A 25,352-nucleotide genomic window follows, 5' to 3' on the forward strand; every position below is an offset into this window, starting at 1 on the left:
TGCACAATGTGGAGGTGGTGATTTTGTTTAAAGTATTTTATTTTTTTCATCCCTTGTAGAATCATTTCCTTAGATGCTGAACTGTCTGTATTTTATAACACAAAAATCAAATGCAGGTTGGGTTGTCAAGGAACTTATCCCTATAGACATGGAGTATAATACTGAATATATCAACTATATCTCTCCTCGATATCTGCAGAATTTTGAAAGAAAAGGATCAAGCAGTGCTTTAAAGTTCAGATCCTGAAATCGATAAATTTTCATCTGCCCTCCCCCACCTGCTATTTAATGATCTCTAAATATCTCTAGACAGACAAATGTATTGTAGTATTTTGGCCTGACCTGGTTTGAGGGTAAAGTACAGGAAAAGAAAGTGGAAGAACACAAAGGCAAACATTCAGAGGTGATCAAACATGCCATATTTGTAGACAGACAGGATGTCAGGATGAAATAGATTATGAAAGCATTAAGATCTGGCAATTGAAAGGAAAGTGAAGAGTGCTTTTGATAGTTAAACATTGAAACTTTATTGAAAAGGGGTTGCAGTTGTAACGAAAACAACATCTGGCTGTGATTGCTAAAACTTGATTGCAAAAGGGAAAACTGAATGATGTTATCTCACACTGATTGACACGGGAAAAAAAACCTGAAAAAATGGACATTAAAAAGGAAAGTTAGGCAGATGTAGAAAAGCAACAGCTGCTGGAGACGGACAAGCTTTCCCTAGAGACACATTGCCAAGGAAAAATAAGAGCCTTATTCTGATTGCCTGCTGCTACAAATCAGCATTAGCTCTGCTGAAGTCAAACTAGTTGTGCCAGAGCAAAACTGGCATAAGACCAGAATCAGGTATTGAAAGCAACGCAAAGTGATAAAACATGGCAAATTTCTATCAAGAATCTAATTAGTTTGACATTATTGTCATGTGTAGCTGAGTTTGTAACCAGGTTTATTTTTTATGATTGATGAACATACTCAAATATTGGCAGCACAGTCAGATATTCCCCCAGGTGAAACATCCAGAGGGCTATTCTAGACATACAAAGTGGAGAACAAGGTAAGCACGGATTCCTCCTCTCTTGGTGAGAGAAAATCTGTGCTTACCTATTCTCAGGGATATTTCGGGGTACGGTGGGGGAAGATAACTTGAGCCTGCTGTGCTCCTTATCTTGCTAAAGTCTCCTCAGCAATGGTTCCCTCTGATGGAGGTCAGATGTTTCCCAACCCAGGATCTGCCTGGCTTTGACACATAACCAGATCCTCAGCTCTGGAGTGCTCTCCAGGCTGTGCAGCCCAACGTGCTCATGCCTCCAGACTGGAGGTGCACAGGCTTATGGACAGTTCTTTTGTTTTATTGGCAGATTTTATTTTTCACTGTGAACTGTGGCCGTGCGTTAAGGCAGAACAGTTTCGTAACATCTTTCTTGATTTGCTCTAAAGAGTGTAGGTGGGAGCTGCTGCGTTGTGGTGAACAATCCCTTATCGTCTACATCACAAACAGTGGCTGTGAGTCAAAGAGTTAGAAGTGAGTGTGAGCAGGCTTGTAAAGCTATAGTAGAGAAGGGGGAATATGATGGAATCAGGAAGGGACGAAGTATTGGAAAATCAAAATGGATTTCCAGAAGAGGCTGTTGGTAATGAAAATGTTTTACCACAGTGTTTTTATGTGACGCTAATAAAAATATGTTCACAGCATTCTGATGCAGTTCAGAGAAAGAGGGCAGGGATGGAAATGGTTGGGAGAAGTTTGGTATTTAGAGGAGAATTTGCATGCTATGCTTTATAAAGCTATCTTGCATTGATAAAACTGGAATTGAGAACACACACATGTGCCAGTTCAGAGGAACGTATTATGTCTTCTCTCCTGCCTGCTGGAAAACCATAAGGACTCTAGAGAGACTGGCCCTCAAGCACAACCGTGAGAAGTTAGCTGCCCAAGCAGGACAATACCCTATTCAGTGCTGCCCCACAACTGCAGGGTAGCAGCACAGAATATAATTCCATTGAATTTTATCTGCTGTCAGAGCAAACACAAGATTAAATAAGTCTCACCGCCGCTAACTATTGGCTAATAGAAGAAAGGATGAACACTCTGCCTCCCTCTCTCATCAGGAAGTTAACTGCATGCTTCCTTTGCCACTATATGTACTTTGTGCTTCAGCAAATTTCTTTAAGCTGACAGGAACAGAAGTAATGTGTCTCATCAATCGGGCTTTCATCCTGTTTCATTAAACTTCTTAAGCTTTTTCTTTTTTTTTTTTTCCCCCCCCTGGTTTTCTGATTTGTTTGAGTCTTCTATCTACCTCTTAGACCTCCTCCAAAGAGTGTGTTGTACAGTGGTTTCCTTCTACAGAAACTAGATTTTTGAGGGATTTATAGCATAGAGGGATCTGCTTTACAGTGACCGTTGGCCCTTGGGTATTAATGTATGCTTTGTATGCTAAAGAAAAAGAAAATCTGTTCACTTTTTTGTATTGTGTGCTATTGTTCAAAGTGTGTTATCAACATCAAGGGGGTCACCAAACTGAAAGCTGTCACATAGTAGTGCTTTCTTGCTTTACAGAAAGAATAATTTCCAAACAGATTATTGGCCCTGGCGAGGAATAGCAAAAGAGTGCACAAACCCTTAGTAAAATATTCTTTTCAGGAAACCAGTGTTATTAAAGTAGCTCTGAGGTTTTAGGTGGTAAGGTAATGATATAAAATTAATCTCCTCCCAATTTGGATCCATTCAGGCTAACTTATTTTAAATCTCTTTTGTGATATCAGGAGATAGCAATCATATCTGGAGGTACTTGCGTTGTCTGGTTGTACAATGCTGTCTATAAGTCTACCCCTTCCTGCTTCTCTGAACTCAGGGGTTCTCATCTTAAGGGTTGTCACCTTCACAGGAATTCGGGGTTGACTTGCAGTGGAGCCAGAACTGTCTGTTTCCATAGATCTATCTGTACATGGTCTTACATTTGCTTTATGATGGGAAAAGTCCATTTTGATAATGAATATCAGTCATACAATGATATTTCAAGTCCCTGTATTCTAACATTGCATGTTGCTGATTTTTGCAAAACCCCTTTTCTCTTTAACTATATATCAAAGGCAAAAGTTTCTGATGAACTTGCATTCATGGGTCACTTGGCCTTCATAGGACTCTACAGAATTGGTAGCTGGTCTTGAAGCATCATTTCAGTATTTAGTTGCGATTCCACTTTACTACAGCTGGTGTCACTCAGAAATTCTCTCAGAATTCCATCCGTAAGTGGAAAGCTCATCAAATTACTGACTTCCATTTGCTGTGCTTAGTGTTTGGATCTAGAATAGTTTAGAATCTTCTCAAGAGGTTCTTAGCAAAAATTCTGCTTCATTTTTTCAGGCTTGAAACCTAGAGATGTCTTGCAAGAACTATAATGCATTGTCACCCAGCGTTTGAAAGCAGTTTATCACCTCTTGCTCATCTTCCATGTCATGTACTGGACATCTTGTCCCTTTCAGAAAGTCAGTGTTTTTCTGTCTGTCTGCAGTCATAGGAACCTTTTTTTTTTTTTTTTTTTTAGGAGGGTAGTGATGGATGTCATGACAGATTGCATTTCATATTGCAGACTGCAGGATTATTAACTGGAGAATTTACTTGTGAGATGATCTAATTATTATTTTAAAAATTATTTCTTCAAATTGATTTTTTTTTTGTGGCAAAGGTTACTCCTTTATTTCTGAGCAGTGTCTAAAATACCACATCCTTGAGCTGGAGTGACTTACTTATATTCAAATGTTAGTTGCAAATAATTTTATGCATCATGGAAACCTTTACATAATGAAGTGCTTTAGCATTCATCTCATGCAGTTATATTTGCTTTTTGAGGACATATTAAACTGTCGTTGGTGTGCGTAGCATTCCAAGTGCCCTCTACCATTCCAGCCTGATTTGCTTTGAACTTGTGTGGTTGTATTTTAAATCAGGAATATACTATTAAAGCGTTTATTGGAAAAAAACAACTTCCAAATACTTAACCCTTCCCTGCTGGAGTACCAACTGGGTTAAGCTGTGATTTTGATGAAAAGAAGTGCTACTTTCCCATTGTCTCTCAAAGGACTTGCTCCCTGTGATTTTACAACTAATTTGACCCTCAGCTGACAAGTCCCCGCTCTTCTTTCTGTCTCCTATGCAATGATCTGTGACAACAGAAATAATGTTCAACCTTGTTTTGTCTTGTTAACAGCATGTGTTTAGAATATTGTGCTGCCATTTCAGTAATATTTTCACACTTGACCCTCCTGTCTTGGCTGGTTTCCAGCATGGTGAGTTACGCTTTGTTTCCCTCCAGATGTGATTATTGCTTTTCTTTCCTGGATGGGCTGTTTGAATGAGTACTTCACAGATTAAAATGCTGAAGCTCTCAAATCGGAGACTTGCTTTCAACTAATTTTCAGTGAAAATGAGCGTAAAAATTCCTATAGGGATTGAGAACACCTGGACAAAATTTTTATTTCAATAAAAAATTTTGAAACTAAATTATCTTGGCTCCATATGATGTAAGCTAGTAGAGATTCAAAATATTTAACAGCACCTTAAGTGCAGCCCTGGGCTGTGTTTCCGAGTTGACAGAAAGTTTTTTATGACACTTAGTATGTTTAGTAAAAAATGACACGTTTATGGTGAAGACAGCTTCAACAGAACATTTTTATAAGCTTTTGATTTCTTTCTTCTTTTACTTTAGAAATTACTGCCCACTTTAAGATGTGTTGAACTTCAAGGAAGTTAGAATTTTATATCCTTCATCAGTGCTGCATTCAGAGCACTTAACTTTATAAATATTACGTCTTCTGTTTCAAGTAAGACTCCCTCTCCCCCCCATCCTGTCCAAGTATCTGCAGACAATATTTGAGATCAAGTTAAGATCAGGTATATTGGAGATAAATACAACTATCCGTGCTTTAGTGACCAAAGTATTTTGACTAAAAAAAAGTTAATTTTTATCTGCCTATCAAGACCCACCCTCACCCCCACATACTGCTCCTGCGTTTCTCAATTTTAAATGTGTATTGCCTCTGACTTCAGTATGAAAATATGCTAGCATAGTTTTCCGTAAAATGTAACAAGAAAATGCATTATTAATTTGGAATACATATGAACATCTTTAGAGGAAATGACTTGACTTGAATTCAGACATCTGGAAAATGAAAGTACTATGTATTGACCCAGCGTAATTTGCTATGATGCTAGTAATTTCCTATTCAGTTTCCTTGGTAGCAGAGAAAAGGGTATTGTATTTAAAACCAGATCTGTTTGTACTATATTATTTAGAACAGTATTCCAAAATCAGAAATGACTAAGAAGAACCACCACAGCTATAGCTAATCAAGTAAGGTACATGCCGGTTTTGTTGCCTTTAAGTGTACTCGTGTACTTATTTGCCAAGGCATCTTCACTTCTGCAGCAAGAGGAGGCAGGTGACCTGTGGGAGCTGATACCAGTTAGTGCAAAACTATCCCACCAGCTATGAGAAATCAGTGATTTTTACAGCGTGACTGTACCAGTTAGCCTCTGAAAGTCTCTGACTGAAGGCAAAAAGGGCTTTATAAAATTAAATAACTGAAGGAAAACATGAAATAGCAAAGTGCATGTCTAGCTTGCAATTCTTTTTATTAACAGTGGAACAGTGTGCCGCTTGTTCTTTAGAATCTGTTTGTGCTACCTTCAATTACTTGCTGAGAGCCACTCAGATCCGGCCTCCTTGTTATTGTTTGTATTGCACAGAAACATGAATCAGCTCTGTCAGTCTTTGATGTGTGTGCCAAGTCAACAGTGCAGTCGTTGTAAGGACTTAACAAAAACCCCGCCGTGTTTTCTGCCAATGAAGACAGAACAATTTTTACCTCTTTTCTTGGTTTTTTTATCACCGTGGAAGATTCCTTTAAAAGTGACTTTTGTTTGTCACCTGGAAAAATATGATCTTGTCAAGTGTTGTTCTTAATTATAGATTTTTCAGATTTATGATGTTTACATTTTATTTTTCACTTCAGGACATAATGTCTCAAAAAAGCATAAAGTAAATATTAGAGCTAGCATTGCATTTTTATGTTTTATTACTTTGGCAGTTACCTTATAAAATTCCTCTACTCGTAAGGTATCAGACTTAGCAATGGTCCTTGCAGAAAGCAGAGATTTGTACAGGTAGATGTTTACTGAATCCCAAAATGCAGTTAAATTCAAGCTATCCTAATCTCTTTATGGGAGAATATTAAGCTGACATTGTCAGTTTAATTTTGTCGAAGGAATAAATGTCCTGTTGCCCCAGGGATTCCAGGAAAAAGTATTTTGAGTTTAGGTCATTATGCCAGGCGCATAATAGTCTCTTTTCTTCTGAATCAGTGTTACAGTCCTAAAACAGAAGAAGCAGCAGCAATGTAATATATATCAACCCCCTCCCTGAGCCTTCTTATTTGGGTTCTCTGTAATGAACCAAAGCTCTGAGACAAGATAAAACTATGGTAAAATTCCAGTATTGATAATTAAGAGGTTTTTGATTCTGTATCTAATATTGTTACTCTGGCAAATTTCACTAGTTTGGTTCTGTACCCCTTTTAAGTTCAAAGCAGTCGTAAGTGAATAGTTAATGCTGGCATCACACTTTAAAATCAAATGGCAGTGCAGAGACTAGATAGTCGGAGATAAAAAGCCACGGTGGTCATAGATATATGCAGGTTTTGGAATTAGGCATCGTCCCTGTTCTGTGGAAAAGGTGACAAGGTCCATAAGAAAAACCAACGGGTTAGTTTCATCATCCCAGCCATGCAACGTGTCCTTCTTCAGCTCTGACCATCCTCTTCCTTGCAGGCGTCACCAGAGACTGAAGAAATTATCCCAAGATCTGTTGCAGGGCTGTGGGTCCCCCAGCTTCTCTTCCTCTGGTACTCCAGGCACTGTCAGTAACAGAGTCAGGTGGAGAACCCCTGATTCTCGGCTGGCTCATTCTTTCACTCAGTGTTGCTGGTGCTCACCACCTTTCCCTCTCAGAAGTTTCCCCCCACAAGTGGCTTCTCCATTCTTATAACTAAATTACTCCCTTACTCTATAGGGTTAATCTGCTACAGCAGGTTACTTTCTTTAAAACTGGTCTGCAGTGAAAGTCTCAAATGGGTACTCATTCATTAGATACTAGGTATTAACCCTGGAATTACTGTATTTAGAATTTTGCCTACAGACCATTACACTGAGACCTAATAGCGATCAGCAACAGTCTATTTTTTTATCCTTTTTCATTATATTTAAAGCAAACAAAAGAAGTTAACTACATTGCTGATGATGACATTTGCCTTAAAGCTTCAGTTGTATGCTTAGTGCAATAAAAAATAAAAATCAGCTCCACCAACAACTATCCCCACATCCTCAGCCCTGTTGAAACAACAAAAAACCCTGCAGCTTTATATAATGCAAAAATTTCTCCACTGGATTTGATCCAATTTATTTCCAGTAAGTTTCACAGTCAAGAGAGAAAAAAAAAAAAAGTTGCTCTGTTTAAAGCATAATAAAAAATAAAATTTAATGGATTCATTTGCATTCTTCCTTCAGTTATCTATGATTCATGCTTACATCTTGAATACAATACATAGATGAGTCATACAGTGAAACAGCCTCTGCATAGGAAATTACACTGTCATTTTAGAGTAACATTGCCTTCCCAAACTGAATCAACGATGGGCCACTAGGCAGCACAGATAAATATCTGCAGAGCTGAAGTACTTGTTTGGAAAACCCACTTGCCTCTGTTTGCAAAACCAGAGCCTAATTCAAAGCATGGGGAGTACACAACTAATTCCCATTAGCTCTGGCAGTTGTGGGAACCTCTTGGTCTTACAATATCACCTTTGGTTTTTCTAGGAACAGGGTATCCTGAAGGACAGCTTGAACGCTGGTGTTCTGACTGTCCTTCCTTCCAGGGGTGTTCTCTTGTTCTTGGAGCTATGTGTATATCTGAGATCAGGTAATCAGGTGTCAAACTTCATGTCTGGTAGGTGCAAGTTGTTACAGAGCACAAACTTGGTGATCTTTAGAAGTGGCTTGATGAGCAGAGCAAAGTCAGATGCATGTGCCAGAACAAGTCCTGCTGAAGGGGAACCGTCACATTCCAGAGGAAGCTGAGCAGTATCTGCCTGAAGATCATTGGAGCACACTGTCCAGGAAGATAGAATTAATACTTCTAATATAAGACCTTTAATCAAGCAGTGTCCTTTGTACATTAATGTGTCCTCTTAAAATTTCTCGAGGCTCAGAGAACAGCATTGTCCTATTGTTCTTTTCTGTATGAGATCATCGTTCAAGACAGAAGGGATGAAACCCAAGAGCTTCTTCCTAGCTTATTCAGGATACTCTAAATATTCCTGAATGATGGAAATGTGGGGGAGGGAGAGAGAGAAAATATAATACCAACAGCATCTGCTTACTGCCAAATGTGTTGTAATTCCCTAGCCTTTTAAATAAATGCTATTTGTATGCATTGCAAAGCCTGCAAAAGGAGGAACCAAACATACGAAGACATGAAACTCTGTACTTAAGAGGACGGATGTCATTCAGGCTGTGGTTTCTGAGCCCAAATATGAGTGAAACACAAATTTTCCCAAATCCTGGAAACACAAGACTGCACACCTTTAATCACTGGTATATAGTTTACCCGATTAGTTTTTTCAGAGCATTAGTTAAACTCACAGAGGGAAAACAGACACGGAAACTAAAGTGTATGCATGAAATATCAGTGATTATGTTATATATGCATCTGAGAATTGTACTTTATTCAAGTCAGAATCTGATCCAGCTCCTATTAAGTCAGCGGGAACTTTGCCAATGAAAACAATAGTAACAGGATCTGGCCAAAATAATTTAATCCACCCTCTTCAGCTGCTGTGCTCACAGCGAGAATGTTGCCATTAAGAAGTTTATATGGATATAAATATTCACTTTAATTTCCTAGTGTTTGTCTACTTGGTTAAAATTGCATTTGTGATTAAAAAAAAGAGCAACACAGTGTATTATGGCTGCATTTTAATCACTATAAGTTCAGGAATAACAGGAATAAATAGAAAAACAGCTTAAATATTTTATACAGGTTATATTGCAGTCTTGAATTAACAATTCATTTTAGAGTTGGGCGGTTTTTGTTGTTTTTTTTTTTTTCTCCTTTCTTTGTTGGTTTATTTTTCTTCTGTTGGTCCAGGTTTCCAAACTACTGTGTGAGGATGACTGTGATGGGTTTGCATTTTTTTTCCCCTATAATTGCATTCTGGAAAACTATCACTATACTTGTTGTATCACTAAATCACCTCTTGCCTCATACTGTGATTCCATTCCAAGGGGAGTAAAGGTTTAGGGGTGTATCATACTATGTTTAACAGGCTGCTACAAACCTTTGGAGGATGCAAGATGTGAACATGGGGAAGGCTTCTGTGGCTGAAGAATATCTCAAAACAACATTCAAAGGTTTACAAAGCCAGATCCTGCTTGTCGGTCCTGCCTGTTGCCTATGAATTTTGTTAGGAGCTGCCTGGATTAGGAATTGCTCAGGCTTAGCTCCTTGGTTTAGAACTTCCTTGGGGAGGAGAAGATGCCTTGTTTGGAGACCTGGTGATTTGTCTCTCTGTGCCTGGTATCTGCTCTGAGCTGACTACGCTCCAGTAGTTCTGCAACACTATGCCCTTCTTTTTCTTCCCTTTCCAGGGTGCAACACTGAGCAGTGAGCTGCATAAATGCTGCAGCTGCAGTCAGCCCTTCACAGAGAAGGCAAACACCACTATGCTCCAACACAGGCTTCCTTAGGAGTGTGGGGAAAACGTAGCTCTTCTCTTGGCTGGACATGAAAGGGAAGAGCTTAGAAATGTGTAGAGGCCAACCAGGAGCAGAAATGGGTGAGTTAGGGGTGGTGGCAGCTACTTTTGCTGCAATCAGTATACTGCCCCGCTTAACCTGCGCTGTGTCCATCTACAGACACTAAAGCTGGGATCAGGTATGTTGTGGCACCTGAAACTGCAAGAAAGAGAGAAGGGGAAAGGAAGGAGGGAGAAGAGTTGAAGTTTCAGGAACTTTTTAACATTAGCAACAAAGGACACCTTCTCTCCATCTCCTTTGAGTCTAGCAGTACTTCTTCCTGTTTCTGAATTCCAGAAAATCATTGGAGTTTAAGGCAAAGATGTACAACACATCTCTTTTAACACCCCAACGTGGCCCCACAACACAGCCTGTTATACTCATTCGTCTCAGGAAACGTGTTGATTCCCGTATCTTACTTTCAATTACCAACAATCTATGTATGTAGACCCCCACCTCCTCACAGGCCAAACTTCAGATTTCACTTTTGGATTTGCTTTGGGTCTCACCCTTGCCAGGGTCTTGGATGCGATCTTGGCAGTTGATGGTATCTGCATCCCTCTCTGCCATTTCTGCTGACTTGGATATCACTGCTCACTTTTCCTTTCCCCTCAGTGTCTGGTCTTGGTTTCTCTGACTATCTCTGTACTGCAGTGTAGAGATATGTGCATTAGCTATGTATTATTTAAAAACATTAATAATATAACTGCAGAGGCTGTTGCCCAGGAAATATTTAGATCCTTTCGCTGTGGATATCTAAATCCTATTAGCGGGCAGTGAAGGTTACAAAATTCTCTTACTCTCTCCTAAAAATATTTGGAAGGATTTTATGTGTCTGTCTGCAAAACCATTTAATTCTGTATCCTGACTATCTGCTCATAAAGTTGATTGTATATTAGATTTGGTTTATGAAAAAGAGACAGCAAAATTCAATGGTTTGAATTAAAATCCTGACTAGGACATGTGACACAGAAGCATTCCTCCTGCATGTATTGAGTTCTGCGACTGATCATTATTTTCTATTTATATTTAGTGAATTATTTATTCCAAACAGATTAATTACTAAGATGACTATGAAAACAAAACAGGATCTCTCAATGTATAGTTGCTTGATTTTGGGGTGGGGGTGCAGGGTGTTTTGATTGCCTAACCTATTGAGAGAATCTATGAATCTTTATTGTACTACTTAATGGCCTGGAAACACATTATGACAGCACAGTAGCTTATTTATAGCTATATAAAGTTGAATTACTTTTAATGAGACATTTGCATACAATTACTGCAATCACACTGAAATAGAACAGCTTCCTCAGCACTTTTTTGAGACTTTGACTGAAGAACTTTGAGGATTTCCCTTTGCAGCTGCCGGAAAAGGTAAAGTTCTGACCTGTTCTCCAGGATGCAGTACATGCACTACCACTCTTTCTGGAAGGAGGGAGCCCGTGTTGTTCCAAATGAAACTGTAACCACCGATTCCCCTGAGAAGTCCAATAGACTCTGTGTAAAATGTGAGTAACTAATGTTTTCATGGATGTCAGCTCTCATAGTAAGTCTGTTTTCTATTTCAATTAATATTTTGCATAAATCAGTGTCTCAGCAAAATAAGCGATACCAGACTGAAAAGAACATAAGGCAACTGTAATTAAGCCACATGTTTAGTAATGTGCTGAACAAACAATGGAAAAAATTACTCTTTGGTTACTAAATCAATTGTAATCAACCTCATTCCGCCCACTCATCCACCTCCATGAGGGGATAATACAGATGTAGATATCAGGAACAAATCCAGCAACTAAATTAATAAAACAAAATTGGTGGTTCAGCTACACGTGTTGGCATGAATGTATTACTCCCTCCAGCTTTATCTCTACAAACATCTTTTTGCTCCCAGAGGGCACTTTAAAATACATACTATTAAAAGAAATGTAAAGAAATTACTCAGCCTTATAATTATAGCATCTTTTAAGCATTTCTCTGTCTGTTGCCAAATAGTTTGAAATACGATGGATTATTGCTAACAAACTATTTACCTCTAGTAGTTGAATATGACCTGTGGGCTCACATTGCTTTAATCTATATAAAGTGAATAAGGTTTTTGGAGTATCTGGTGTCAGTTTGCTGTCAGGCAGATTGACAAGCTCAAAATGTTTGCCCAAGGTAGAGGATTCAGTTGCACCATGACTACAATCAAATGGTATGGGATAACAACATGATTCTGCCACTTTGATGTAAATACAAGATGGTACAGGGTCATCATTCATCAAACCTTCCCTAATGCATGTGGCAGAGGAAAGGCATTTCCTGCTTACCAGAGTGAGGAGGAAGATGCAAAGGGTTTAACATCTTCTGGAGCCTGAAGCAAAAACTCACATTCTTGTTAGCTACATGGAAGGCTTGGCAACTGGTCATGGCTGCTGGCTGTTCTGCTGTGGTGTGTTGCTCATTCCTGCCAAAAAGGAGTGGTGCTAGTAACTAGAAAGGCATAAAAAAGTGACTGCTCCATGTCCATGTGTTTGCAATAAGGAGTAAGGCAGCGTCCTTGCTGCAGGAGAGGGTCATTATTGTTTAAGGCACTGATACTTATGTACCCAAGACAGCTCTTCTGTGCCTGTCTGTAAGATTGTGTGAACAGAATAGGATCACAGACTGAACCCTGACATTAATATAGAAATGTGTCATTACACAAACATTAGTGGAATATAGGCGCAGGCTTTTATAATCCTTGCTACCCGCTGCAAGGAAAAGTCATCTGTGTTACCAGCGCCTCTAGATGTGATCATCTGGTGAACAGCAGTATTCACGCACGATGATTGAGAATTCATCCTGGGTGAAATGCATGCAGAATGTGTGCTTAATGCTTTCATGTTATTAACCAGAAACTATTAGTCAGTGAACTGTTGAAGGAGCTAAGTACTATTTAAAAATAAAGGATGCACCCCATTGCCAGCTATTTGTTAGTGTTTGAAGAATAGAGGTTTATGGGCATGAAAAAAAAAAAGAGAGAAAAAAGCAAAAGTTTCTAATTCATGAGCTGAAATTCCCTGGAGGCTCTTGTCCAAAGAGGGAAAATCCAGATCTCCAGAGCTTATTCCTAAAGAGCGTACAAAACTCCATTACTTTTCTATATTTCTTATGTGAGATTCCACTAATCAGAATTTCCTGGATAAATGGATGTCAGCTACATCTTAATTTTTGTGGGCTTCCCACAGAGTAGCGATTATTAAATCCAATAAATACCTCATACAAATATATATGCAATGCTAGAAGAGTAATTCTTATTGTAGGAAAAAAGCTTTACAGCTTTACTTGTGGTTTATAAATTTTAATGACACGGTTTTTAGAAGATCCTTGTGAACGTAGAAGGTGCCAGGGAAGTATAAGCAATTATTACATAACGAAATCAAGGATTTGAAGGAAGTAGAGACAAATCTTGAAAGAAAATTTAAGTTACATGAAAGGTTCAGATACCCACATTCGGTGATGTTTAAAAACACTTTGAGGTCTAAGGTACATTAATGCTTGGTTGCTTTTGAAATTTTGAGTGCCTCTTTTTATATTGAACTAGCTTTGTAAAACTTTGTTAATGGCTTGACCAAAACCACAAAAACGCATGAAAGGCAAAGTTAACCAGCCTGTGTGTGTATTGGATTGCTTTTTTTCCAGCTTTCTTGACTCCAGGGATACACGAATGTTGCCAGTTTAACTGGCTTGAGGTTCAGCTTGGAATAGGCAGTAAAATTATTCCATAAGGTCTGTGGATGACAAAGAGACATCAGGCATAGGCATTGTTGGACCCTGTGATTAGATGTGACCAAGTTAGCTGAAGTGTCACTAGCAGCAGCAAGCTTGTGCTTTCATGCACCTGCTTTGATCTTTTGGTGATAGAGGCCACAGTAACAGTTAGATAAAGAGAACATTAAACTACAGTGAAAGTGTAATAACCTGGAGGAGTTGTCAGAGGCTGTGGCTGTGTTTGCAGATCTTCAGTGGCAAGTGGAACAAGACAGGTGTCCTGCAAGCTCATTTATTTCTTTCAATGTTGTTATTTTATGAGGTAGTCGGAATAATATACAGCACACAAATAATCCTGGCATTGGAATGCAAAGCTACTCCCTTGGCATGAAGTTGCTCTTCTAGGGAGGGAGTTGAGTGCAATGATATCGATGCTGCTGCACTGAAGAGAGACAGGTTTACTGATAAGGAGTAGCTGGCCTAGGCAGAAGCCCAGATAAATACAACTTTCTGTACTGTATAGGCATTACAAGCAAAGAGTTAATAATAAGCCCAAATATTCTCACCAAACCTGAAATCATTCCAGAGTGAGTAGCAGCCTACCCCTTTTTTCATTTAATCTTTTCTTTATTGACGAATGGAGAGTTTGTGAAATAAATATTGTGAACATATTAAAAAAATCCAGGTGAACCAGTATATGCAAACTTACCATGTGTTTGAGATGTCAGTTCTGTGAGCTGGTAAAAGTGGCCACATTTGGTTTGGTGTCATCAGCTGGCAGGGGGCTGATAATACTGCTAGTATTCGTTTTACTGTAACATTTACAAAAGCCATGCCAAGAAGCGCAACTGAAGGATGGGAGGCTGAACGGGATGTGAGTCAGACCCTGAGTCAGCTGTCCTCCAAACAGCCAAAAGCTGCTTTATCATCTGTTACTGCCAACGTGCTTGAGAAGTGTGTACTGCTCTCGAGGGACACTGGTTTCTACTGGGGAGGGGGATGCTGGAGGGGCAGTGACACCTCGTACCCCAGCAATTTGCTAGTGGGTGGCTGGAGGGCCACCATGCCACAGGCACAGCTCCTCTTGGCTGTCTCAAGCTGTGCTTCAATCAATTTAAAACTTTTGTGTCTTATAGTGATACAAAACTGGGGTGTGAAAAATGTCCGGGGAACATCTGAGTCTCTTCCAGCTAGACTGGTGGGCTGAGATGTTGGAGTATCAGCTGCTTCCTCAAAGTGGAAATGTCCTACTGCAGTCGCATAAAGCTTGGTGGTCTTACGGTATACTAATATACATTTTAAGTAGCGTGGATCAAACAGAAGTAAAGGATAACGAGAACAAATATTGGCTTTGTAAAGATTTATAACATGTCAAAACCCAGGAGAAAAATTTGCAGTAATGATCTAGCAGATGAAAATAAGTTGCTTTGCATTACAAAGTCACTATCCCGTATTACACAATATACATACATTATATAATGTCCTCCTTATCTTGAGTGGATAAATAACATTAGCACAAAGCCAAAAGATTTATGGTAGGACTGAATCTCTCGCTATTACTCTTTTCTGACTAAGTTTCTGTAAGTACTTCTGTCATATATGAACTACTTCACTGGCCAAGCTAATTCCTGAAGTAACTCCCTTGGCTCCAGTGGAAGCACTCCAAAGATGATTTTGTAGCTGTACACTAAAATAGGTCATACATTGAGTAGATGGATGTTATAAAACTAAGTAGTCATGCTAATTGACAATGACATCATTCCATCACCCCAGAGCAAATGGATTGCTTCTAGCCTCCATTACAACTATTTCTATCATACATGAGTCATTTCTTTCTTTCCTTTTTCTATTGTTTCAATTTGAAAGCAATTAGCTCCTTGAAAACTATTTTTCCTTTCATGTGGAGACAGATTCTACTTCTGCTTATGTTGTTAGTGTTACTAGAATCTCATATGACTTTGTTCTGATAGAAATGTACCATTGTACGTATACTGCCTGCCACCTTGCAACTGAAGATCTCAAAACACATTACCAATCTTATGCCTTGTAACACTCAAGAAGCAAAGAGGTACTTTTAAAGATATTTAAAAGAGGACTTAAAACTCTATCTTGCCTTGAAAAATTCTAATGGGTTTAGAGTGCTTGTATGTTAGGAATGCTTTTTGTACATTCACATACCAGTTGTTCCTTCTGGTGGAAATCTGAACGTTGCTTGGTGGATTGTGCATCTAAACAGACTTCATGTTGTGGGTGGAGGTTGTATCTGCACACTAACAGTTTGTGTATGGTCCTGAGTCTGCTGCAACAAGCTGTTCTATTTCTTCCTAACATGTGTTTCAGATCACTGCAGAATTATCACATCATCATACAAATGATCAATGCTCTTTTGAATCCAAGAGGGGGCCAAATACAAAAGAAAACTGCGTATGCACAATTTCAGAATTTTAAATGGGAGCTGCTGCCAATGGGAGCTGCAGGCTCATAGGAAAATCCTGCTACATACTGAGGTGAGAAAAATGTCTTAATTGTTTTAAAATTTTAGATCCATTTTTTTCCAGAGAGCTCCATAGCATTAATCAAGATGAAGAAAAAAACCCAAACTTGTGTTAATTATTTACATACAAATGTCTAGGAAATGGGCAAAATCTTGAAATTATGAGAAAAGAGTTTGATATTCTATTTAATATTTAATTTCATTGACACACCCCCGTAATTAAGAGAAAGCTAAATTGTGCGCGAACTTTTAAAAATGCATATGGACTGACACCAAGTATGAACATTTTCATTCTTAAAGGAATAAAATTGAGAAAATGGCAAGCAATCAGAAACAAAAGTTACATTACATGCCTAACTATTGTATCCATAGTGGCCACTACTACTCCTATTATAATACACAAGAGAATTTGAAAGCATTTAGATTTGCTTTTTCAGCTGACAATCTGCTGCAGGTGCTGTGCTATTATAAATAACTATTCAGCTGTTATGCATTATTGTCTAAATCACCATTTTGAACCTGAAGCATAAGCTGTACAGCCCATAGATCAAATCTAAGAAATTGGCTCTTGTTTACAATGTAGTTATTTTAAAGGAAGAAAATACTCAGGAAATCAAACTCTCAAAGAATTTTAATTATGCTACTTGTTCCTAGGAGCAATATTACAGTTTCACATTCCAACACTGTATGCATGTGAAATGAAATACATAACACCTGTTAACAATACGTACTCTGATGAATGCTTGGCTAAAAATTGGTTTCTTATTTTTTTTATTTTTAATTATATAGGGTGGGGAGAAAGAAGATTGAGTCCATTTTTTCCATAACCAGGCAAATATTATCAACTTAATGTAATGATTTACATTTTATTAACATCAGATGGAATCATATAGGGAAATTTTTTGGACCGTTTCAGAAATAATTATCATTACTTTACAATCATTAAATGAGTGATAATGGGATTCATGAATAGGAACAAAAGGTGTGGGTAAAACTGGAAAAATGGTTTCCATTATAATCCCCTACTTGCAGCCTCTGATTTTTAGTTCTCGCTACATGGCTGAGGTCTGCTTCAAAAATACTTTATTTGGATTGCATTCAATTTCCCTATATTTTCAACAAAATAACATTTCACTGTGGCTATGAGAAAAAATATTTCTCTTATATGTATATAAAACATCCAGTTACAGTTTATGATTTAAAATGTGGCAGAGGCAGTTAAAATTTAAATAGTCATTTATCAAGAGCAATGTCCTTGTTGGCTTGGGTAACATGGAAAAGCTAGTTACCAAAAGTGACACGTGGTCTGCGTGACATTGTGATAGCAAGAGTAAGAAGCAAAATTAGATAGTGCTTATAGACCCAGGAGATGAAACTTTAACTCAGTTTTGTGTAGGAAAGCCTGTAATTGACTTTTGAAGGTAAATGTGGTTTTGGAGCTTGATTATCTCTTTGTTAGAGGGAGTTTCAAAATTTACATCAACGAAAGAAATCAGAGTGGAAAGAGTGTCCCCAACCTCTATTTTTGGGACTTTTCTCTTTTACTGCACTCAAGTCCTAATTGTGAATGTTTAAAATATGTAATGGCTCAGTCCTACCATCCTTGTGTAGGCTGAACTCCTCTGGATTTTTCTGTGAGTTGATGAGCTCCTGTCCTGCTCAGATGGCTGCAATGCTGAGTTAAGGGAGCCCTAAATAGGGATGACAATGGGTGGGTGCATTGCTGATGCTGAGCAAAATGAAAGGTTGAGAAGAACAACTGGAAATATTGCTCATGCAGCCTAATAAAGCTGTGTGCTTCTGAAGACAAATGCTTTCACTGCAGGGTTCCCAGGGAACAAAGCAAGTCATGGCCTTTATAAAGTACACAAATGGAAGAAATACTTATATACAAAGTCTGACTCACAGCTCATGTAAGGAATATGACAAACTTCTTGGTCTAATTCATTAACTCTAAATAATGTCCTTTCAAATACCATCCCCAGAAGCAGTTTCTATTGGAGCTATTTTTTTCTCCTTTTGCCACAGATTGTTTTAAAGAATTATGGGAAATGACAACAGCAGAACTAAAGTTCGATTTTTCACAGATGAAACTACAAAAAGCATGGAGCAATGTAATCCGGTCAGACAAGTGAGTAAATTATATCTTAGTTGCACCAATGCACCACTTGCTGAATATCAATGAGGATATGTCCCCTTTTTTAGAGTAAAAATAATACTTGCTGTTAATGTAAATGGTTAATGTAAATGGTTCTGAATGTCCCCGGCAGTATGCGCACAGATGCCAAACAGCATTAAAACTTGAGCAGAATCTCATGTTTCATTTGCAAGGAAGGGCAATACTGTTCACAGATGTTAAAACAAGGATGATTCATTTACTTTGCTTTGCAATAATGAACCTCCATTAACTTCTATGATCTTCTTTCAAATTTCCCTTCAAATAAATGTGAAAAGTGTAAGTTCGTGTTCAAGGAACACTGTCAAACAGTGCACTAAGGTTTTCATTCTGCTTCTGAATTTCCTAGGATAAGCATGTAGGTAGGTACCTCTGCTCCCTCTGGACTGAAAAATAACTGTGTTTTTCGTAACTCAACATTCATAATATCAACAGACTACATCTGAGTGCTAGATCTGAGGGGAAGACTGGCCAGTGCGAGCTGTGCCCATCTTTGTCATCTTTCAATTTTGAGTTCCAAGAAGGACTCAAGAATGAGATGGACTAGGTTGGGCTAATTAGACTTATTTTCCAAGAGGCTACTTTTAGATTCTGCTTCAATTAAATCAATAGATTACTTTAATAAATATCTTATGGAAGCACTTGACCCCAGTTCTAGAAAAAAATCCACGAATGTTCCATATGACATTGTAGGCAGAGCTGGTGTGCAGTTATAGTGATATTCTTAGTACAAATGCATGCGCTGGCCTCGGGTCCTCTGCTCAATGAGTTTTATTTTTACTAGAAGTAATATACTTAAGCTCTCTAGAGCTCTGCAAATTCATTTTTTACATGCAACTACATAATCTTCTTGGAGTGAATATGGACATTAGCTCCTCCTTGCAGCTCTCTATAAACATCTGCTTACACAGCAGATATTTCAAATTCAGAATCCAAGAAGGAAAGTGCTCCCAGGACTGATTACTGAGTTATATACCCTTTTATTTTAATGTACTCTGCCAAGATGAGTCCATAACCTCAAATGCGTCAGGGAAGAAAAGGGGAAGGGCAATAACAAACAGCTTCATCGTAATTTTAACCATATTGCCTGGTGATCACAGAATAACCTTTATACTTAGATGCTTACGGAGACTACATGGACACATTCTTCCTGAACTTGCTCATCTACTCAATGGGATTTGTACTCTGTGATTCCAAGAACACACAGAGAAGACATGTGCCATCTATCCAAATTTTTTTTTGCTTGATTCTGGTTGCAGGGGCACTTAGGATTTTTTGCTTGACTACACAGTGACAAATTTCACTCTCTGGAATAGACCCCTCTCTGTATAGTGGGGATACACTTGCCATACTGACTCTCTAGGTATTGGTACTATAGTTGTGACCCTGCTTCAAGATGTCACTTAAATATTATATTGTGTCCCAATGATTCAGGTTTGCCAGTCCATGTTAAATAAGTCAAAAAAATATCAAGACACCTTGGAAATTGTTTGTGTAGCCAACAAGCAAACCATTCACAAATGTACAAAGAAAAAGTACTGGCAATTTAAACTGGGAATAGTGACAATCTTAAAGCTGCACACAGATCTAGGCTGGCATAAAAGTCACAGGGCATTTTTTGTTTTTCCAAAAGATGGTTTCATAAGCTCCAGTATACAAGCCAAATTGTGTCTTGGGTAGTTATAGTCTCTCTATTGAAAATCCCCCTGCAATTTCAGCTGGATGTATTTTTTCACTTACTGCCCTAAATTGTTATATGTTATTCTAAAAGCTGGTTAACATCATATGGAGAAGGTGGAAAAAAATCAATAGAGCTTCACAACAAAGACATGAAAGAAGTAAAATATAAAATCTCTGAAAGAAATAATGTTCCCATTTGGGGGCAAAAGGGCAAGGACAATGGAATCGGTGAATTTATATTTTTTTGCAGGCTTTGCTATATTATTAAGATGTAATAATAGTTTCAGTCTTTTACTTTACACAATTGTGCCTTTCTGTCTTTTTTGGTCTGCCAATGGAACGAAGCAGTAGTTCAAACTGAAAAGTCAAGTTTTTACTATCAAAATGAAATTTTAAGACAGTTTGCCCAAAAGGTAAGTGTCTCATCTTTTGCTTGGAGTTTAATATTCCACTAAATGGAAACTTGTCAAGATTAATGGTAGTTTATATCTTTAGAAAAGACACAGAGGAGATGGGAATCTGAGATCAAAAGATAGTCTGGAGAAAGAGTGTATACATATGTATTATGTAAAAACAATACTTACATATATATGTTTAATATCTATTTTACATAAAATAGAAATATGTGTTAAATTGTATTTAACAAATTTTAGCTCTGTTTTCCCTTGTAATATATTTTGTTGTTTAATTTGGGTTATTCCTTCTGGTAATTTTCCTTACTATGTTAATTGGCACATTCTGTACTGAACAGCTTGTCCCCTGAAGAATATCGCTCTCAGTTAGTGGAACGATACTTTTCTATGCACTCTCAATAAACCCAAAGACCTATATTAGGCTTATGTTAAATTAATTGTGTGTTTATTGTCGCCAGCATACTCATGACTGTATATAAGGCTTGAAAGTCAATTCTTGTCCTGAGAGGCTCAGAGGCACACAGTGGTCAGCACTATTCTTTTTGCCTTTTGTCTTGAATTTGGGAATTCTTAGTGGATTGTTCTGGTCTGAATGCTGACTGTGAGGAATCCTTTAGATCTACAGAGATTTTGGGTTTGTTTTAGCAGTTGGCGACCTTGGGGGCGTAGTCTGAAATAGCTGCACTCTAAATTATCTGTATTGCTTTGTCTGATGTACTAGGTCTCATAGTTTAGATTCTTGATCTGAAAGATACTTAGAGGGGAAAAAATCCTGAGCTTTCTTAGCTCATATTGATAGCATACTGCAATGTTATATGCACATTTACATTCCTTCTACAGTGTAATACATAGAAAGGGACTGGTTTGAACTATTAGGTTAAATAAATTCATATTTCTTCTTGAAGGTCTTGTTGGCAAGAAAAAGTAAAGATCCCCTGGAGATGGACTACATGTCCTTTTAAGTCTTTTCTATATAATTTTTAGGATTTCTATGAACCTCAATTCATTTTTTTTAGCACTAGATATAGCAGTCTTTTGGCTAAGATCAAGAATAGAATCCATCTAATATTTGCTTTTATCCTCCATTGACCACTTCTCTTTATAGGGAGAGGATAATGGAATAATTGATAGAGTACATGTTTTACTTCTTTCCTTTCTCTGTATGAGTATTTTGAAAAATTGGGTATTTATTATTTGAAAAATTTAACTTGTACTTTTTCATTACTGGGCCAAATACTAACTTTACAAGTCTCTCAAAATCAGTATCAATTCACGTGGCAGTTTTGCCTACTTATTAGTTAAACAGGGAGAGATTCTGAGCCAGATTATATCGAAGAATGGTGAGCTCAAAGAAGCATCTCTCCCTAAATAACTTGGGACTTTGTCCATCTTGCTGCTAATACACTGAAGCAGTTATCCTCTTGAAGTTCCATCTTATTTTAATCAGATATTGCCTGAGAATTTCAGAATTATCTTTTTGTTTTGAAAACAAGTTGCTCTGACAACCTGGGATTTATGTGTTTCTTTTTCTAGTACATAATCATGTCCTGATTTTTTTTCTGAAGATATATGGTATGTAAAACAGAAGAACATTACCTAGAGGGAATGCTGTTCCCTGGATAGAGTATCTATGATGAATGTTATAATGGAGCCAGGAGAGGATGATTAATTACTGTGTGAATGCACCTACGTACAGTAATGCACAACTCCTGATTAAGAGCCATGCAACATTAATGTACTGTTGCTTTCACAAATTACCCATTTGTTACTAAGAGGGTCAAACCCAAATATTGTGTGTAAGATCTCCATAAGTGCCTGTGTTTTCTTGATCCTCGTCCCACAGGATATAAGCAATTTGTTGTCATGAGGGCTGGCAGCCGGGGGAGCTATATGTCCATCTGATATTGTACGAACAAGGCCCCACTAGGAATTTCCATCTGCTTTTCCTCCTGAATTTGTCTACCTATAATTACAGTGCTTGGTGATGCTTAATTAAAGGTGAATGGAAACATGTTTGCAATTGAGTATTTTCCTAGTATCTGTATTGACAGGAAGATGTGGAGTTCACCAAAACACAGCTTTTTAAAAGAAGGTTTCTGAAAATTCATTCCTTTTCTTGAATTCATAAACTTATCTACTGCTGAAACCTTTGCAAATGAGTAAAAAAAATCAGAGTGAATCACCTTGGTTATTAAAACTGGAGGATTCAGTGGAATATTTTGGAGCCCTCTTACAGCTGCTCTTTTTGTTCCAATTGCAGGTGGCCTGCACCATCAAAGCCCTGTAAAACATTACGTGCAGCTGTGACCATTTTTCTCCTTCCAACGTGGACTTGTGTGATGCAGGTGAGCCTGCTCCCTCACTAAAAGATGTGATCTAATGTGGAAGAGGAAAGTATTTCTAGAAAGACAGCACTATAGTGTTTATTGTGCAGGGAGCAGCTTGGAATTGCTGTATTTGTGACGCTTACCTGCACCATCACCAAAATTAAAAGCAAGACTTAATGAAAAATGAGGAGAGAGACCAGCTTTTGGACCCACCCCTGTTAGGGCTGTGTGTAAGCTGCCATGTGGTTATCTCTAACAGGCTGGGGGTGGCCCAGGTGCCATGAGTTGAAGACCTTCAATCAAAGATGGAAGAAGAGGAGGAAAGTGTGCCCTCTGAGATACTGTGCTGGGCGATACTGGCCTTGGCAAAACAACCTCGGAAACCTGAACTCTGGTTGCTTCTCAGAGAAGTAGTATAGCACTTATTGTGCAACACAGTGTAAGATCATGTTTTGGAATACAGTCTTTTTAAATTATGCATGCTGGAACTGGCATTTTCAGGGAACCATTGCATCTAACACAGCCACATCAGCGGAGAAGATGGAGCTCTGTAGCAGGAGCTGTTTTTCTATAATCTAGAGTGTCTATGACCATTAGCAGTGATAGGAAATCTACTGTGGTTACCTGTAGTAGGAAAGCACTAGAGCAGATCTTTAAGATCACTAGTTCCATGTTGCACTTTGTCCTGCATTTAAAGGAAATTAAAAAGCTGCCTTAGATACTCATGTGCATACAAATGTGGAGTTTGTAAGCATGAAGGATCCCCATGAAATTAGAAGGAATGTCTGAACGCTACTGTGTAACCTTTTATGTTGGTATCTGTTTTATATCTAACCTTTATGATACTGTCTGTCTAAAAATTTAAATTGAAAAGTAGGAAGTTTAGGAGCTCACTACTGGAAATGTGGGCTAAACTTCAATCAATGCCTAGCTTCAATCAACCTGCTCAGTGCAGGTTTTGTGTAAGAAAGAATACAGGCCTTTCATATGAGCAAGAGAAATTGAATTAGCTCCTTCTAAGAGCTTTGAGCCTCCATGTATTTCACATTGAAAATATTCATGGAAGTCAGTGAGCATTTTCAGCACCAGAGGGATGCAGGGTTAAGTCCAAACTCTACCTGTTACCAACTAGATAACATCAGAGTGAATGTATACAATGTTAAATTGCATCCAAATATCACATTTAATTCCCAGTTTTTACAACTTACTGCGTATGGTGCTTGCAGCTCTGAATAATATTCTTATTTAGTTAGATTTATATATGCAGTAAAAGGGGGAGTAACTGCAGCTGTACTGCTGTCAGCTACAGAACATGGTACAAATTGTAGGAAATCACAGTGTGGGCTCTACACAGAGCTAAGCCATTCTTTAAAATACTATGACTAATTCTACAAAACACTGCAGGATCCAGCTCTCTGAACCTCATTCAGAGAGATTTCTCACTCCTTCTGGGAGTGCAATGTATATGTATGTGTTTGTGTGTGTGTGAATGAGGGTCAGGGTGTTTGAGCAGGAAGAGGAGTCACAGATGTGTTGTATCTCAAACTATAAGTTGGAATCTTAATGGGTAATGGGCAGGTTCTTGTCTCTTGTGACCCAGCTAAAACATAGGTACTGTACTTACTGGTTTGCACATTTTAAGAAACTGATGATGACAACCTTCAGAAAGTGGCAGACTGCTCAGAAACAGTAGCAGGTCTTGAAACAGCTGCAGAAATCCCTAGAGGTCCTTCCTTTATGTGGGGCACTCCAAAGAAACTGTTTTGTCATACCAGCTTTCTTTCCATCATAGCTTAGTTTATTATTCTAACAAGTTTAAAAAAAAAAAAAAGAGAGAAAAAAAGAATAGGACAAAAATGAGAAACAAGAAATACTGATGTATACCAAAATAAAAATGCAGGTCAATCTTCCACTTAGTATAGTTTGCAAATTATTCCTAAATTGTATATAACATGAACATGTAAGTCCAGCCCTGTAGCCAGAGGAACTCTGTATGCCTCCATCAGTTCCAACAGATGTGCTGATTTATGCCTGCTGACACCAGAGCTATAAGACTTGGTGCTGACATTCTGGGACTGTGTATTTGGTTCAAACATGGTTTTCAAGAAGCTGAAAAGGTTGGGATGTTGTTTGAGTAACTGCAGGGATAACTACATCATGCTATCCTTATAATTGTTATTCAAATATTGCCTACAGTAGTTATAGGCACTATTTCAGTCAGGAAAATGGTAAGATCTAAATTAAAATGGGCATGGAAGCATTGCTTCATGGTGCATGATGTTCCTAAGACATTGCCTCATACAATTTCTCCACACAGGCCTTCAGGTGGCAATCACCGGATGGGGAAGGCAACCAGGGGCATCAGCCCCGAGGCAGCAGTGCCTCAGACCTCCTCAGACTCCATGGCATTGATTTTAGGATGTGGCATACTTGATGCCCCTGTGTCCGCCTTACAAACACCTCTCTCTCTTTTCTGTGTGAACTGCAGGCTGATGGACTGCAAAGAACAGAGAGGGTCGGTGGGACCATGAGGCTGATGGACTGCAAAGAATGAATCATAGAATCATAGAATGACCAGGTTGGAAAAGACCCACCGGATCATCGAGTCCAACCATTCCCATCAATCACTAACCCATGTCCCTTAGCACCTCGTCCACCCGTGCCTTAAACACCTCCA

General features: G+C 38.4%; 1 long non-coding RNA gene across 1 annotated transcript in view; it reads left to right on the top strand.

Moving 5' to 3' along the window:
* Positions 1-22,986, top strand: part of LOC138724375 (uncharacterized) — a 104,161-nt gene extending 81,175 nt beyond the window's left edge. Inside the window, exons 2-5 of the long non-coding RNA XR_011338011.1 lie at positions 15,936-16,092; positions 18,108-18,210; positions 22,609-22,693; positions 22,935-22,986. This is a non-coding gene — a long non-coding RNA (uncharacterized lncRNA). The remainder of the gene's footprint in view (positions 1-15,935; positions 16,093-18,107; positions 18,211-22,608; positions 22,694-22,934) is intronic.
* The last annotated feature ends 2,366 nt before the right edge of the window (positions 22,987-25,352 follow it).

The sequence above is a fragment of the Phaenicophaeus curvirostris genome, chromosome 9 (genome assembly GCF_032191515.1).
Source record: "Phaenicophaeus curvirostris isolate KB17595 chromosome 9, BPBGC_Pcur_1.0, whole genome shotgun sequence".
Classification (NCBI taxonomy): domain Eukaryota; kingdom Metazoa; phylum Chordata; class Aves; order Cuculiformes; family Cuculidae; genus Phaenicophaeus; species Phaenicophaeus curvirostris.